We start from the raw sequence: 16,553 nt of genomic DNA on the forward strand, positions 1-16,553 counted from the left end.
TTGATTGAGTTCAGCAGCAGGGAAGTCAGTAGCGATCAGTTTTGTCCTAACTGAGTGGCACTGCAGTCATCAGGAAATTCTGTAAGAGGTTTCCAGGGATGATCTGCCAGCCAAAAGGCAAAGGCAGAACTAAATTATCATAGAAAATTGCAGCAAACCTAATTAAGCTGGGTTTGTGGAGAGAGAGAGATTGTTTTTAACCACATGAATACCTATTATGTTCAGTCACTAAAGATGCACAGAACACAGCTTCTCTTTGCAAATCATGCAGCACCCTAACTCAAATCTATCAGGACTATCATGCATATGGCTCCATATGGTATAAGGTGTTTAATATTATCCTTCAGGCACCAAGTTTCCATGACGTTTGAAAAATCCACACATATGCTCATGTTGAGGACCAATATGGCTACAAACAATTTGTGCACAGTGTGGATGACATAGCAATCTGCTCTTTCAAATGGCAGTTTTGCAACATGGAAAAATCAGAGAAGCGTTTCCTAAGCAAATGCAAAACGCAGACTATTGTTCCTAATAGACCTGGCATCTACAACCCACTGATAATTGTATATAATATTCATTACCATCATTCCCCATTAGAAAGAAACCCTAAACAGTCACTAAAATCCAATAGCATCTTTATCAAGATAGCTGACAAAAGGGCTTATAATGTCATTCTAAATCAAGAAGATTCTGTGACTGAAGCAGACTCAGATTTCTTCCAGAAAACTCTTGACTGCACAGCAGACTATTATTATTTTACTATCCTAGTGCCCAAAACCCCCAGTCTGAGGAAGAGGGTCTTTGCCCACAAAAGCTTATGCTCCAAAATATCTGTTAGTCTATAAGGTGCCACAGGACTTGTTGTTTTTGAAGATACAGACTAACTCAGCTACGTCTCTGATACCAGTCAAGGTAATGGCCCAGTGTTCTGGGCACTAGTCCTCCATAAGCCTACAGAACACACTGCAAGACAAACTCAGTTCTTGATGCACTGTCATCAGATATGATCCCTATTGTACTCCACATGGTCATTCTGCTCCCAAGAGACCACACAATCTTATGGTCCCTTATGCCCTTGTGGTGTTTTCTCCACACATGTATAGTAAGTCTAGGAAATTATAACTCTGCAGCACCAACCTGGTGGCATACATAGGCGTGTCAATACAATATAGACAGAGACATGAGCGTCTTTAAGGAAAAAAAAAAGCCCTCAGTTTAGAGCTGAGGCACCTGAGTTTGGCACCTGCATCAAACTCCCTGGGTAGTAAACCCCTACTTACGGATTGGCTAAGTTGTCCTAATTCCAGGACTCTTCAAAAAAGAGTTGGAGCAGGCAGAACACTGCCATTATAACCTTGGTCTGTTCTAACTTGTTTTGGTAGTAATGGCCCCCTCGGATCACCATAATGGCTGGATTGCTGGAGCATGGTCCCAGTGCTAGTTCAAGAATATCCACTCCTCTTACAACTAAAACAATCCATAGCACTAGTTAATTAATTGTTAGGAGGAAAGCCTAACTGGGGTAGCACATAAATCACAAGTTAATCTTATGATAGATTTTTCACACGAAAAATTATTTTTTTCATAGTTTTGAGGTTTATGTTGGTTTCATTTTGAGCATTTAGGAATTTGGCCATGACAATTTTTATGGTAAATATCTATCTCTGAAATGAAAATGTAAGATGCAATTTGTATTTCCTTCTCATATTTGGACATAATGCCAGACAAATGTTGTGAGCCTTTATACAAACAAAATGTTTACAAAAGCAGTAAATGCACATCCAGAAAGGAGCTAAAATTAGTCATCCTATCATGCAATGAAAATCTTTCTCTGTTTTGTACTTATACTAGTCACCAGTTAACAAGTCAACAGAGGTCTGTAAAATCTTCTAACACGTAAAGAGAATCAGATTTTGGCCCAAAAGCTATATAATAAAATTCGCACAATAAAAGGCATCACATTTTGTGTGCCTTGTTCATAGATGCTATCTCCTCTTTTTAATTACTAAAGCTACCCTATAAGTATCTTTATTTAGTCCTTGTCTTCAAGCATTGACTCCTAGCATTGATCTGTTGATCAATAGTATTCTCTTGATTGTGTATGTTTTATAATGTATTCTTGTATTGTACAGCTCATAAAGCATTTTTCTGCCCAATTTAGGGCCATATATTTTTCCTTTAAATCACCTGCAAGTGAAACTAATTATGGGCCAAAATCCTAGTTTGAACATGTAGCAGCTGCTTGATTTAATTAACTCGTGTGGGTGCAAACATCTAACTACTAGTACTTGTACCTGAAATTAACTGCACCTGCCGTATGGGGGGAGGGAGTTGAAACTCCTTGTAAATGTTGATCCTCAGAGATATGCTTTCAGCATAGATTCACAGATACGGTAGCTGCCAGTTAAAAATCAACAGCTGGCAACAAATATATTCACAAAATTATATTCTATAATTTATTTTCAAGATATAGGGAGGAACTGTGGTACCTGTAAGACAACAGTGTGGCAAAGGCTGATTGTTTAAGATCTCCCACAAAAGAGGTAACCTGCATTTTTTCATAATGTCACTGAGGGTAGAATTTGACCCAGAATTAATATACTGATCTATGAGGTGAGGATGTCCTAGCCCTCTGATAAACTGATTACCCATGCTGAAATTTGCCTTACTTATGAAGTCATTGATCATTTATGCCAAACATCGATCAAGAATTTTTCCCTTTGTACATAATATACAGTGTCAAGAACCAAAAGGAACAGGACATTAAAGTAGTACCTGTCCTATTGTAACTTACTTTGCCTTCTATGCATTCAGACTCTGGTATACACAGATAGAGCTGGTGTAAATAGATCTGATGGAATTTGAATGAATGAAAAGGAATTCAACTTTCATATTAATATATACACTATGCCTGAATTTGATTCCCAAGCCTTGTATATGCTCCATGATTCTCCCTGCATACTGACTCTTTGCCTCACTTTAGGACCAGTGCGCCTTCCTTTGTTTCTTAATGATCGTTTGTCACAGGTTAATTCTCAGCCTTTAGCTTCCTGTGCACCGGAGCTCAGCTGGTTGCATAGTGCCCGCAACTAATGGTCAGGTGAATAAATCCATATTTAGCCTCCATGATTCAAAGAACTTTAAAGACTATAAAAAGTATCCAAAATCAACCAATTTTAAAAAGGAAGCCATGAAACTATATAAATGAGTGTATAAAACCTATCTATCTATCTATCCCAAATAGTAGGACTATTAGCATAATACAAAGGACGTATCAGGCCATATGTGAAACATGATTATGTCAGGTCAACTTATTTAAAAAAAAAACAAGAAGTCCTGTGGCACCTTACAGACTAACAGGTATTTTGAAGCATAAGCTTTCGTGGGCAAAGACCCACTTCATCAGATGCATCCAAGAGTAAAGGGACTTAGAAGGAGTATGGGCACTTCAAAGTACGTGCAGCTGACCCATTTCTACATGCAAGCCAGAACTTTGAAGTTTCACACTTTGAAGTTGCCACAGGGGAGATTTAGCCTAATTAAGTGATGTATATGCACCGCAGCACTTTATTAGTAATCTCCCGACTCCCTAATTACCATGCCCCCTTCGAAGTTGGGGGCTAGTCTAGACAACCATAAAGTTGCAAAAACCAAGGGGCTTAGATTTTACATAAAGGCTAAAAAAGCCCTGTGTCTAAATTCTGTAGAGATGAGAGAGGAAAAAGGTGATCCTACTGAAGTGCATAAAATTCTGAAGAGACATGAGAGGATAGATGTTATGATCCCATTTGAACTTGTGTCGAAAGCGAGAACAAGGGTCAGAAACTGAAGCTAAGAAAGGCTCAGTTTTTGAAGAAATGTAAGTAGAATGTCTCTGAGCAGAGAATTGCTATGCTTTATGAAGAATCACAAATCACAAGTAATCCTGTAGCACCTGCGAGACTAACAAATTTATTAGGTAATGAGCTTATATTGGTAAGACCCACATCTTTCGGATTGCTTGTTATTCATGAAGCTTTAGGCTAACATGGCTATCCCTTTGAGACTATTATTAAAGAACAGAGAATTGCATTAACTTCTACTATAAATACCTTTAACAAGGATTTGGGCAAACAGCTGAGATAAAAATACCATGTATTGTGTGATTGTAAAGTTAAAGCAATGGAATCAATCTTAATGGATATCGAGGCTGATTTTTGTTTTAATCAATTCTATGCAGTTATTTTCGGATAAACTGTCATACTTCTATGCAAGAATTGTTTCCACTAGGAGTCACTGGCATACAGTGGTGCATACAATATAAAAAGTAACAATGGATCACTGCATATGTACTCTTCCTGCAATCATGCAGATAAATATTATAAAATGCTATTGTTGGATAAAGTCTATATATATCTTTGAGTGTAAAATGATCTATATGGCATGCATGAACAATAATCACTCATTTATTATAATATTACCATCCAGTGTGTTACCGTTATTTTTAATTTCTAACTCTGGGTTATTCAATTGACAAAAAAGACAAAGAATAATGTTTATCTCCAGTTGAATGCAAATAGCTCTGGATCGTCTACTGGGTCTACCTTACGTTGAGTGCAGCAGCAAAGGGGACTTCCTGGGAGCTTGTTCCAGTTCCTGTGTTTTTTCTGCTCTGGCTCCAGCTGTTTACAGCAGCCAGGGGGCTGTGCTAACTTTGACAGCTGGTATTTGTCCTGAAGGAGCATTGTTGCTGCCAACTCCAGTACAACGTAATGTAATGTGGTAGAAGCTGCTAGGATAGGGATGTGGAGGAGCCAGCAGACCTTTGCTGGGGACTCTCCCTTGCTGGATATATTCCAAAGTGAGAAGTTACAGAGATTTCAACTTCCCTCGTGCAAAGGCAGTAAAGCAAATCAGAGAACTTGGCCCTTGTAATGGAATTGGTGTTCAGTCCATCACAACTTCGTACTTTTGTAATAAATGTCTATCAAGTTATTATAATGCAGATCTTTTAAGGACACTAAGATTTCCAAAGCTTGGCTCAGCCTAATAAAAAACACTCCACAAAGCAAGGCGTTTTTATTTTTTTTAGGGTTTGTTTTTTTTTAAGAATTCTGAGTGTCCGGTTAATGATTAATTTGCAACAAACAGCTCATTAATAGCCCAGATTGTTTTGCCAATGCTCTTCAGAAAATATAATTGGAAAATTTATCAAAAATTCCTTACTGCACTTGGGGCTGTGAAAGATAAAAGTGTGAAATTAATAACACTTGCTAATGATTTCTTTACTCGTGTTTTGATGCGCTGCTTTATCTATTCCAGGGGTTCTCAACCTTTTTCTGTCGAAGGTCCTCCAACATTGTATAAAAACTCCACAGCCCATCTGCGCCAAAACAACTGCTTTCATGCATATAAAAGCCGAGGCCCAGGTTAGAGGGTAGGAAGCAGGGCAGTTGCCCACGGCCCCACAAAGCTACATTGCTCAGGCTTAAGCTTCAGCTTCTTTGTGCCCTGGACACTAGTGACTCTAATGTTGGGCCTGGTTGGCCCAGCCCCAGAAACCTGCTAATAAATCCCCCAGGAGCCTTGGACCCCTGATTGAGAGCTGCTGTTCTGGTTTTTGTGAATAAAGCCAAAGCTGTATTTCCTTATGACCAACTTGCTCAAACAGTAGCATTATCCTAGCACAGTGTCCTTGTGTTCAGACTTCTATGAGACTCTAACTCTGAGCCCAGTCTTAAAATTAAAGAAAGTGGGCAAAACTCCCACTGATCTCAGTGAATGCCAGAGCAAGATCTTTATTTTCTATAGGTAGAGACAGAGTGGCCTATTCTGCCATTGTTTCAAGACTGGAACTTCTGTAGAAGCCAATGGGAGTTCTCCAATGTTTGTCTTCACTCCCAGAGAAGTGAAGACAATTGATGCTGTGGGTGTAAAGAAACCCACTAAATCAATGGCAGAGTGTTCTGCAGTTGACACCAGTACTCCAGCTCCCCAGGGAAAAGTAAGATTGGTGTCTCCTGACAACACAGAGCCATGAAGACACCATGGTAAGTTGACCTAAGTTATAGTGACTCCAGCTGCATTGTTCACGTATTGGAATAGTATAACTTGAACCAACTTACGCCAGTAGTTGAGTAAAGCAGAGTGAATATTTCACCAGGAATAGCTTCTGTGACAAAATCAATTCTTTTCTATTTTGTAGATTCTCTGAAAGCAGGTGGGAATTTCCATGAAGTTATTTATTATTCCAGATTATTCAGCTGATTATTAAATATTTTTATTTCTATGGTTTGATTTGCAACAGTTCCGTGTGAGTGTTCAATATTGGCCATTTAAGTTGTGTTACCTGCTTATGATTGATTACATGATGCCATCTTTGTGTGCCCTGATTGCATACATGTGTAAATTCTTCCACGTTATTTGATCTAAGGATTCTGTGCTCATCAGTGATCTTGCTGCTAAAATTATAGCCCCAGTTCAGCAAAATAGCTAAACGTGTTATGGGGCTATTCTGCAAACCACTTATGGGCTTAAGTCCCTTCGTGTGACCACAGGCACTGACTCCATGAGTGCTCTAGGGCTGAAGCACCCATGGGAAAATGATAGAAGGTGCTCAGCGCCAATCTGTGGCATTTTGCATTTGATTTCTGTGAATAGTTTCTTGTGGAACTTTGAGACAGGGTTTCAGTGAATCTGTATGTAAGTAAAAGATGGTTTCTGCCCTGATGGTAGAAAGCAAACACAAAAGGATCATGAGCATGACTGAAGTGAATTAATTTGTTTTGTTCCCACAAATTCTATGAAAAACCCTTTTCAATATTTGCCCATCTCAGGATTTCTATGTACGTTGGTAACAGGACTGGACCCTGTGTCAGCACAGAGAGAAAACACAGCTCACTAAAACACAAGGTCAAGCAGCAATTGGGGATTTGCCAGCCCTTTGGGCATGTCCAGAAAAGCTGCTATCAGTTTTGTTAAGATGGGGTGGCAAAGGTCAAGAAATATGAGATTTTCTTTTTCCTTAGGACGAGATTCTGCTGGGAAATAATCTTTGACTTGGTAGCAAGTTTTCAAGCTTGACTGCATACCTTAACAATGCAGATGGGGTCAAAATTGCAATTCTTAATATAGGAATTTTCTAAATAAGAGCTACAATAACAACTTTCTTTCCAGATAAGTTATGGGTGCTTCTGGGTGTCGAGACGAATTTTTTTCTCCAATTCTGAGTTGATTAAAAAGTTCAGTGTTCCCATGTAAGAGTAACTAGAAATTAATTTTAAGAGAACTAATATTTTGGTATATTTTATAAGTTGACACCATGGAAGATCCTGAGTACCATTGATAACAGAGTCATTAATTGTGTTGTGTTTGATTGTATATATTTATCTTTGGCACTTATGATTAAAAAGCTTAAATGCCTCTTAGAATATACAGGCTCAATTTCTGGCTCTGTCATAAACTCTCCTGTGAGATCCTGGGCAAGTCATTTAATTTCTCTGAACTCTGTAATAATCCTTCCTTCTTCTCACTCTCTGTGTATCTTGACCATTTAGATTGCAGGTTCTTTGGGGAAGAAACTATCTCTTGCTATGTGATAAACTGACCCTAATTAAGCTAGTTTGGGGTCTGTAGATACTGTTGACAAATAAAATTATTACTGAATAATATAATTAAGGCTATGGATATGTCACAGAGGTTGTGAAAGACACAGATTCTGTAACTTGCTGTATGTCTGGGACCCTGCAGCAGCCCAGTCATTGCTGGCTGCAGGGGAAGCCTACCACACCAGACCAACTGCCACTACAGGTGGTGGGCCCTCCTGTGCAGCCCACCACCTGTAGGGGGACCTCCTCCCCAGCTTCCAGCTTTGCAGGGCAGTGGGAGATCACCCCAGCTCTCAAACCTGCATAGTGGTGGAGGATCACCTCCCAGCTCCCTGGTCTCGTGTTCCTCTGATCTTCTAGCCAGTGGGCAGGGGTCGGAGGCCACAGCTTTCTGCCTCTGCTTACAGTGGTGCAGGCTGCTGGGGACCTTCCTCCCTCCCCATTTTGTTAAATTGTTTTTTAAAAAAAGCATTCCTGGCTTTTGAGAATTTTTGTTCATTTCTTATGATCAGTCCACAACTTTTTACTACAAGTATGAATGACAAAATAGTAACCCTTAATATAATTAACAAACAAGGAGATGTCTTGTACTGTCTGAAAATTTGAGCTAATACTTAAATGCATAAATAAGATAGTAGCCACTAATCAAATAGAGCTACAGTGTCTCAGAGGAGTTGATGTGAGCAAAACATCAGTTCGTGCAACCAGCTGAAAAGTAACGTGGGTTCCAGTTCATCATTTACATTCCGAGGCACCAACTTTCTAATTTCCCAGTGTTGCTTGACAAGATCTTTCCTTCCACATCCCATCCCACCTCTTCCAGCCCCCCACTAACACCCTTGCTTTCCTCTTCCCACCCACATTGTGCCCCTGCCACAAGTGAACCGACCCTTGCTTCCCCTCCTCCTCCCCTGACCCTTCCTCCCCTTCCACGGCTCCTTCTCCTGGACACTGCTGAACAGCTGCTGTCTGGTGGTGGGCAGGTGCTGGCAGAGAGGGGGAGGAGCTGATTGGCAGGGCCAGTTTGGTGCTGAGCGCCCTCTGTCATTTTTCCGTAGGTGGTTCAGCCCCAGAGCACTCATGGGCTACGTCTACACATGCCCCAAACTTTGAAATGGCCACACAAATGGCCATTTCGAAGTTTACTAATGAAGCGCTGGAATGCATATTCAGCGCTTCATTAGCATGCGGGTGGCCGCGGCACTTCGAAATTGACGTGCCTCACCGCCGCGCGTCTCGTCCAGACGGGGCTCCTTTTCGAAAGGACCCCGCCTACTTCAAAGTCCCCTTATTCCCATCAGCTCATGGGACTTTGAAGTAGGCAGGGTCCTTTCAAAAAGGAGCCCCGTCTGGACGAGACGCGCGGCGGCGAGGCGCGTCAATTTCGAAGTGCCGCGGCCACCCGCCTGCTAATGAAGCGCTGAATATGCATTTCAACGCTTCATTAGTAAACTTCAAAATGGCCATTTGCGTAGCCATTTCGAAGTTTGGCGCACGTGTAGACACGGCCATGGAGTCACATTAAGGGACTTAAGCACATAAGTGCTTTGTAGAATAGGCCCATAGCACACGGTTAGCTATTTTGCTGAACCAGAGCCATAAATTTTGCAGCTAGATCAGTGATGACATATATGAAATCCTTAGGGTGAAATAAAGTTCCTGCGATATTATAATCTAGGGCAGGGAGCTTATCCTAATGGCATTCTGAGGCAGCAGCCAGCATTTACCAATAGTTACCATTTTGAATATTGCAATAATTCCCATAACTAGCATTATGAGTCAACAGTGCAATGGTTATAGGAATAAGGGGATTTTGAAGTGTGGGGGGTCCTTTAGAAAAGGACCCCATGTAGACGAGCCACGCAAAATCAAAAGCAACACTTTTGAAGTGCCGTGGCTGCCATTATGCTAGTGAGGTGCTGCATATTCATGGCAGCACCTTAGTAGAATCTTTCAATTAGGTTCATTATCATGCCCCTTTTGAAGTTCTGGGTCTTGTGTAGACATAGCCTACATGTCTGTCTAAACTAAACAAACTCCAGATAAGGAGGAATGCAATTTACATAACCTACCTGGATTTGGACATAGGTGGTCAGATCTTCAACTGATATAAATTTCTGTGAAATCAGCTGTCCATTGAAGCCAATTTAGGCCAGATTCACAGCTGGTGTAAATTCTTTTAATAATATGGTCTGGTATTTCATCATCAGACATATTTTCCAAATAATTATTTTTGCAGCAGTTGTACCATAAAGTTGCTGGCTTCTTTACAAAATAGCTTTTGAACTACAGATGTCAAATATCAGTGGGACAATTCTGGTTACTTTATTAATGGTTGTGAATATGCTAGCTTGCAGATTTCCTGCTTAGTTAGGGTTTCTGTGGGCCTTGTATGATGCAGCATATAAAGATAGTTTACCACAAAATTTATGATGATTGTATATTTATTTCTCATGAAGGTAAATGATTCCCCATTTTCACAGGCAGATATGTAATGAATAACGTTATTTTCAGGCTACAGGACATAGAGCATCCTAGTATGCTACTTGGGCAAGCCATAATTTCAATACAAACCCCTACCTTGTACTCCACACCAGTACTGAATCTAGTGACCAGAGAATACGCTCTCAAAGAAACACGTGGCACGTTAATGTTTAAAAAGAAAATACCTTTTGTTTATTGAACAGCAGAACACCAGCCAATAAAACATCAGTCCAGCTTAAAATCCCAATACCTTTCACATAAAGCTCACACCTATCTTTCCTGCAACCTGTTCATGCTAGAGGGTCATATAGGAACACATCTAAATAATTCCTCTCTTTTTTCCATTGCCGTTAATAATTATTTGTATATCAAGCTCTTTGCAGAAGAGGTAGCTCCTCTTACACGTGCATTAAGTGCCATGTACACACAGCATTGTATAAATAATACGTGGTAGTAATAAGCTCCTCTTCCTGCCTATTTCTGGACAGTCTCAAACGAGCAGTTTCTTGAAAGTCGTAAGTGCTCTGGAGAAAATCCTTCCCTCTGAGCTGGAGAGAGAATTTTTTTGGCCTTATCTCTTTTGGCCTTTCTCCAATTCCTTCAGATTATTGGCCCCTTTCTGTAAAAAACAGTAACAGAACAGAATTCACACTTGTGAGTAAAATCTATGGAGGAAACTTTTACTTGAACAGGAAATGGGAAACTATTTACCTGGAGCAGAACAGAGTCCAGAGTTTTTTCCTATGTTGCATTGTGGTTTGATATTTGGATCAAGTTCATAATTGAGATGTGAATTCCAAACCAGCCTTGGAGCTGGATCTAAGATTTTGCTTCAGCCTGGCATGCATTTTAATTGAAATTGCATTTTACAAGGGATACATTCTATTTGGGTTAGTGTGTGACTTTTGACCTGTCATTGTTATGTCGCTTTAAGGCCCAATCTAAAGCCCATTTTAAGACAACGGAACATCTATTTTGATTGAGACAGCTTCTTGTGTGCGTGTGTTTGATTGTAATAGGCCCTGTGGTCATGAGTGTTAACCAGACCTCAGCCTAATCTGCAATTTTTTTCGATAGTTAAATGATGGAGCACTTAATCACATCTGCAATTCCCCCCAACTGTGTGATTTACAAGTGCAGTCAGTTGCATAAAGTAGTCCATGTACAGGTACACTTAATTTTGCACGCTCACTTTAAATATGTACATGATGGAAGTAAGTTATTTACGGCTGCTTTTGAAAAATTAAGACCTGTACGTGCTTTTAGGCATATATTGAGGCCTATTACGCGAACTGAAAACAGCTGTTTTTTTCAATCCTGACACATATCAGTCTGAAGAAGTAATTGGTAAAGCAGCCAGTGTCGTCCCATCTTATGAATATCTGTTGCAAACAGCTGTCATCCTACTCCTCCCTTCACCTCCCATTTCCATGTTTCCCCCATTTTTATGAGATGGGTTCATGAAACATTTTCTACAACTGATTCTAAAAGGTATGGGGGCGGCAGGAAAAGAGGATATTGCACAGCATTATTTAATCTTACTTATTCCTCAAATGTTTGAGCCTGTAATATTGTTCAGTCCCAAGATATAGAACAGTTGCTCCTGTGGTTGAACAGAATGACTCACTTGTTTCACCATGAATTCAAAGTGGATATGAAACATAAATCCCCCTTTTCCTTCTGTAATATAGTAGCCATGAATCACAATGTCACACTGAGTCGATCATAATCTAACACTTCACGCCTCAGCCAACAACTTGATTTGTCAAGAGAACAGGCCTGCAAGCTGCCAATATAATTGTTTCCCATTGGAGAAGAAGGGATAATTAAGCCCTCAGTGAGCGAATTTCTTTGTTCTTTTATAAGAATAATATTCACTTTCATCTTTTAATAAACAGAAATGAAGAAATATTACATATATATAAGATCACTTAAAGTGTTTACTTCCTCTAAATTGCTAATACGAGGTTTTAGTTCCATTTCCACCTGATAAAGCAGGTTCAGGAATATTCTGTTTTGCCACAGAACAATGCACCATGTTGCATCTTAATTAGGTAAACTGAAGCAAAAGTCAGTTATGCAATATCTGGACATTAAGTGGAGCAGGGCATCATTGCTTCCTGGGGATAAGTATGAGACTATTTATGAGCTTGGTATTTTTCTGTCCAGCAACTGAATAATCATCATATTTTGTTTAATGTTCCAGTTAAATTCTACTCCATGTGACGTATGTGCGATTATATCAGGTTATCCAAATGCATTTCATGAGTCCTGAAACCACCTGAAGTCATTGTCCAGTGCTTTGTATTTGGTACATAGAGTATTGATTCTAATAAGCAAAATATAAGCCTTCTATTCCTCCCTTCCGACTAAGAAGGATGGCTCGTGAATTCATCCAATCGGTGATTCTTCTGTACCTACCAACCTACTAGGAATGATATCAATGCAAATAGATAGATAGACACACACACACTTGTTTGGATTTTTTTTTTTATTATGTACATTTCCATACTAATTAGATATGGCCCTTGCTGTCTGAAGAGTTTCTGTAAGGCTTCACAGTTGCAATGCTTGGGACCTCGTGGTGTGCTACTAGCCAGTTTTCCTTCTATGCGCATCCTAAATAAACCATTTATTGCAGAGAGAGAGAGAGAGAGAGAGAGTCATCTGCTGTAGTGTGGGGAGAAGGGACATGGAATTGCTCAACACTGCAGTACATCTTATCGAAGTTGTTCCCTTACTCAGTGCAGAAGAATGGCCAGCTGGCTCATATGCATACAGTCAAGGAATCAGCAGACTCACCACCACTCCTCCCCAGATCTGCCTTGCTGAGCTGTAGTTCTTGGTAGCACATTAGGAACCCCCTCAGATCTAAGTACCGTAGCACTGAAGAAGGATGCACTTTCCTAGTGTCCTGTCCTACCCAGCTCCTGCTGCACTGCCAGAGCATGCCAGGCCTGTGCACTCACTATGACACCACTGTGTGAGATGAAGCTGCTTATGTGATGCATGGCTGGCTAACTCCATTGGTCAGTGCCTCAGAAGGGCTGAGTCATTTACCCTCTCCTGCATCTTGGAGAGAACAGGAGCAAAGCAGCCTCTCTCTTTGCTTGACTCTTTTGAGAGGCAGGGAAGCTCCTTTCCAAAGTCACAACATAGCCAGGTACAATCCACCCCATGTGAGTATTGAGTATTAATGACTTTGAGCTTGTCCTTGTACTTCTTACTAGCCCTGACATTAGATATATAGAATTACAGATCCTGAGGCTGAATAAGCTTTTTGTGCTCACAATTAGTTCTTTTCTCTCGTCCTGCAGTAGGGCCATGTCCACTCCCTGTTGTTTTTTATGTAGTCCATAGTTGCTGGAATACTGTTGTTAATTGTCTTAGGGGGCATTTGGGAGTGGGTTGTTTGTTTGTTTTTTTGGGGGGTTGTTTGCTTGTTTTGCATTGATGATGCTAAATGGAATACCTGTCTTTATTTGGGCACTATTTCCAAGACATCTAGACTTATATTTTTGATGATGCTTGGTTATATCTTTCCACAGTTGCACTAGATCAGAATGCTAAGAGCGACTTTGGGTATGACTCTTTTTTTAACTAATATGTTTTCTATATTTTCCTTTAGAAAAGAGTTTTTTCCCCCTCAGCCATCCAGATGCTATTCAAATTAAGTTGTTCACAGACTATGCTTATAAAGTGATTTTCTTAAATGGAAACTTATTTTGACATCTGTTCAAATTTTCTTCTATTTTCTTGGTAGCTAAAAACATTTTAAGAATCTGATGATTAAAAATGCATTCAGCTTCAAGTGTTATTGCCAAGGAAAGCAGGTCCAAATTTAAGAAGGGGGAAGGTTGTGACCAGTGAGCAATGTGTTTAACTAGTGTTTGGAAGTGGGTGTATGTTGTGGTTTTGTTTTGTTTTTTTAAGATGGCTCTCCCTGTTAATCAGCTGGGATAAAGTTCCCTGTACAAAGAGAATCATCTCCTCAGCTGTACACTACCTCCTCTTGGCCAGCAGCTGAATGAGAGTCTAGGTGCTTTGGGCCTGGGACTGATTCTTTACGAAATCTTTGTACAATGTTTAGGAAGTCTGGCACCAATCCTGGATTGAGTCCAGAGGCATTATCATGATATAATCTTGTGTGTGCAGTGCCAAGTTCCTCAGGAACAGTCTCTAGATAATGCTTCTGTACCAATAAATAATTATAAATAGTATTGGATGATCTGGGGACATAACATAAGGTATCTAATGAATGTCATAAACAACTGTTGTTTCTGGAGATAGACGTAGTATTTATTCAGTATATGTAGCGGATAAGAAAAATAACTAAATTGTGAGATGGGAGGAGAAAGACTCAAGTCAAACCTTAGAGTACTGAATACTGGTTAAAACAGAGTTTACTGTATCTGCAGCATTTCCTGTTCTGTATGTAGAGAGAATGGCAGAAACTAACTGCATGAGAAAGGAACACAGCATATGTTTAAAGGTGACCACGCCTTTTATGGTACAGATACTTTCGGCTGTAGTATGTGTAGCAAAGTTGGAGCATTGTTGTTAATCTTCAGCAAACTGCTCATATAATGCCTTCTCCATTGTCAATATACGACTCTTCCAAACCAGAGCACATGCACTTGGCTAATTTTTGGGGAAAAATTCTTTTCTATTAACATGGGAACGACAATCCATTTTTATGTCCTTTTTGGTCTGTATCCTGATGGAAAAACTCTGCAGTAGATATAAGTTTGATTTATGTAGTAATTTATTTATTCCATGCAATTTCTCTGGCATTTGTTATGCTAGCTAGCCAGTGTTGCTGTATAATTTTGTGTGTATCACATTGTCACGCAAAAGACAATAAACATCGTTGTCCAATACATCAAACTCCAACTAGCGTGACAGAGTCCAGTAAATTATTAGTATAATTTTCCACATTGCATCTTGCTATTGCATCTTACTATTATTATTCTGATTTTTGTACTGGGACGAGGACCCCCATTGTGTTATGCACTGTGCAAACACAGAATACAAATCTAGTTACTGCCACAAAGTACTTACAAGTATAAAGTGAATACAGACAGGAAGAAGCGTATGGAAGCAATGAGGTAATATTGATCAACAGTGACAGCTATCAGAGGGGCAGCCAAGTTAGCTTGTACCCACAAAAACAACAAGAAGTCCTGTGGCACCTTATAGACTAACTGATCTATTGGCGCATAAGCTTTCATGGGCAATATCAAATGCATCTGACGAAGTGGGTCCTTGCCCTTGAAAGATTATGCTCCAATAGATCTGTTAGTTGCCACAGGACTGCTTGTTGTTTTTATTGATTAAAGGGACAGTCGGTGATAGCAGCACATCCACCACCTCACCATCGTCAATTTTTTTTTGTAGGCATCATGGCAAGGAAGAGTTGTCAGAGGGGATGTGAAAGAGGAGAACTTTGAGCTTTGAGTTGGGGAACTGCTCCCAAGTATGACACCAGTGGGTAATAACATAAAAGTGCTTTTTGGAACATGAAATAAGTGTGGATGCTAGCATCTTGTGCCAATATGTGGCCAGGGCTCTGTTCAGTGGCTGTATTAGGGTGTGTCTACACTAGGAACTAACTGCAAAGTTAGGCACTACATCAAAGTAGCCAGCAGAGAGTCTACACACATTTTCCCTTGCTTGAACTTTGAAGTCCTTATTCCATTCCCAACAATAGAGTAGTGCCTTACCTCGAAGTTTAACTGCGAAGCAGGGTGTGTGCAGATGCTCTGCTTCGAAGTTGTACCTCGAGGTAAGCGACTTTGAAGTTATGTTTGTAGTGTAAACACAGCCTCTGTGTAATAGTCCTCAAAAGAAATGCTGCATATAGACATAACAGACCAACTAGTGCACTGCATTAACCCAGCATAGCTGAATTCACTTTAGTTGGACTGTGCCAATTGACACCAATGGAGAAGCCAGTCCAAACATGTTCAAATACTTAAAGCCAGATGCCATTTTTGGAAGCAGCTTAGAGAGAATTGGGTAGACGTGATGAGACCGATAAAACAAATTTAATGCTGGATAAGGCTTAGCAGTGTGTAACTGGAAAAGGAGAACAGCTGTACTCCAAAGCACATACTTAAGCTGGTTCCAAAACCAAATGTTCCATCCTGCACAGACAGACATAGTTATGTTGTGCTCTCTTACACTCCCTTTTGTCCAGAAGTATCACTGTCATGCTTCGTGGGGGCATCTTGCTGCCATCTGCCCTTAGTGTGAGGAAATCTGATCTGTGTCTACTGGGCGTCAGCTTCCAATCCCAACCACAGAAGTGCAACACTCTCCCCTCTCAGCCTAGGCCAGCTCTGGTGCCTCTTTGCACATTGACAATACGTGTCCTCCAAAGCTATTGGAAACAAACGGATACGTGTAAAACAAAAAAACAAAAACCAAAAGTCGTAGTATACATTCTAAAGCCTAGTAGGACAGAGTGCTAGCTGTGGC

General features: G+C 40.2%; 1 long non-coding RNA gene across 9 annotated transcripts in view; it reads left to right on the forward strand.

Moving 5' to 3' along the window:
- LOC142019784 (uncharacterized) overlaps positions 1-16,553 on the forward strand; it is a 252,227-nt gene that overhangs the window by 83,010 nt on the left and 152,664 nt on the right. Inside the window, exon 1 of one of the 9 annotated variants that reach the window (XR_012647193.1) lies at positions 5,834-6,032. The exons of the other annotated variants lie outside the window; for them this stretch is intronic. This is a non-coding gene — a long non-coding RNA (uncharacterized LOC142019784). Of the gene's footprint in view, positions 1-5,833; positions 6,033-16,553 lie in introns of those variants that run through there. 9 annotated transcript variants of the gene reach the window in all.

This window comes from Carettochelys insculpta, chromosome 12 (assembly GCF_033958435.1).
Source record: "Carettochelys insculpta isolate YL-2023 chromosome 12, ASM3395843v1, whole genome shotgun sequence".
Lineage (NCBI taxonomy): Eukaryota > Metazoa > Chordata > Testudines > Carettochelyidae > Carettochelys > Carettochelys insculpta.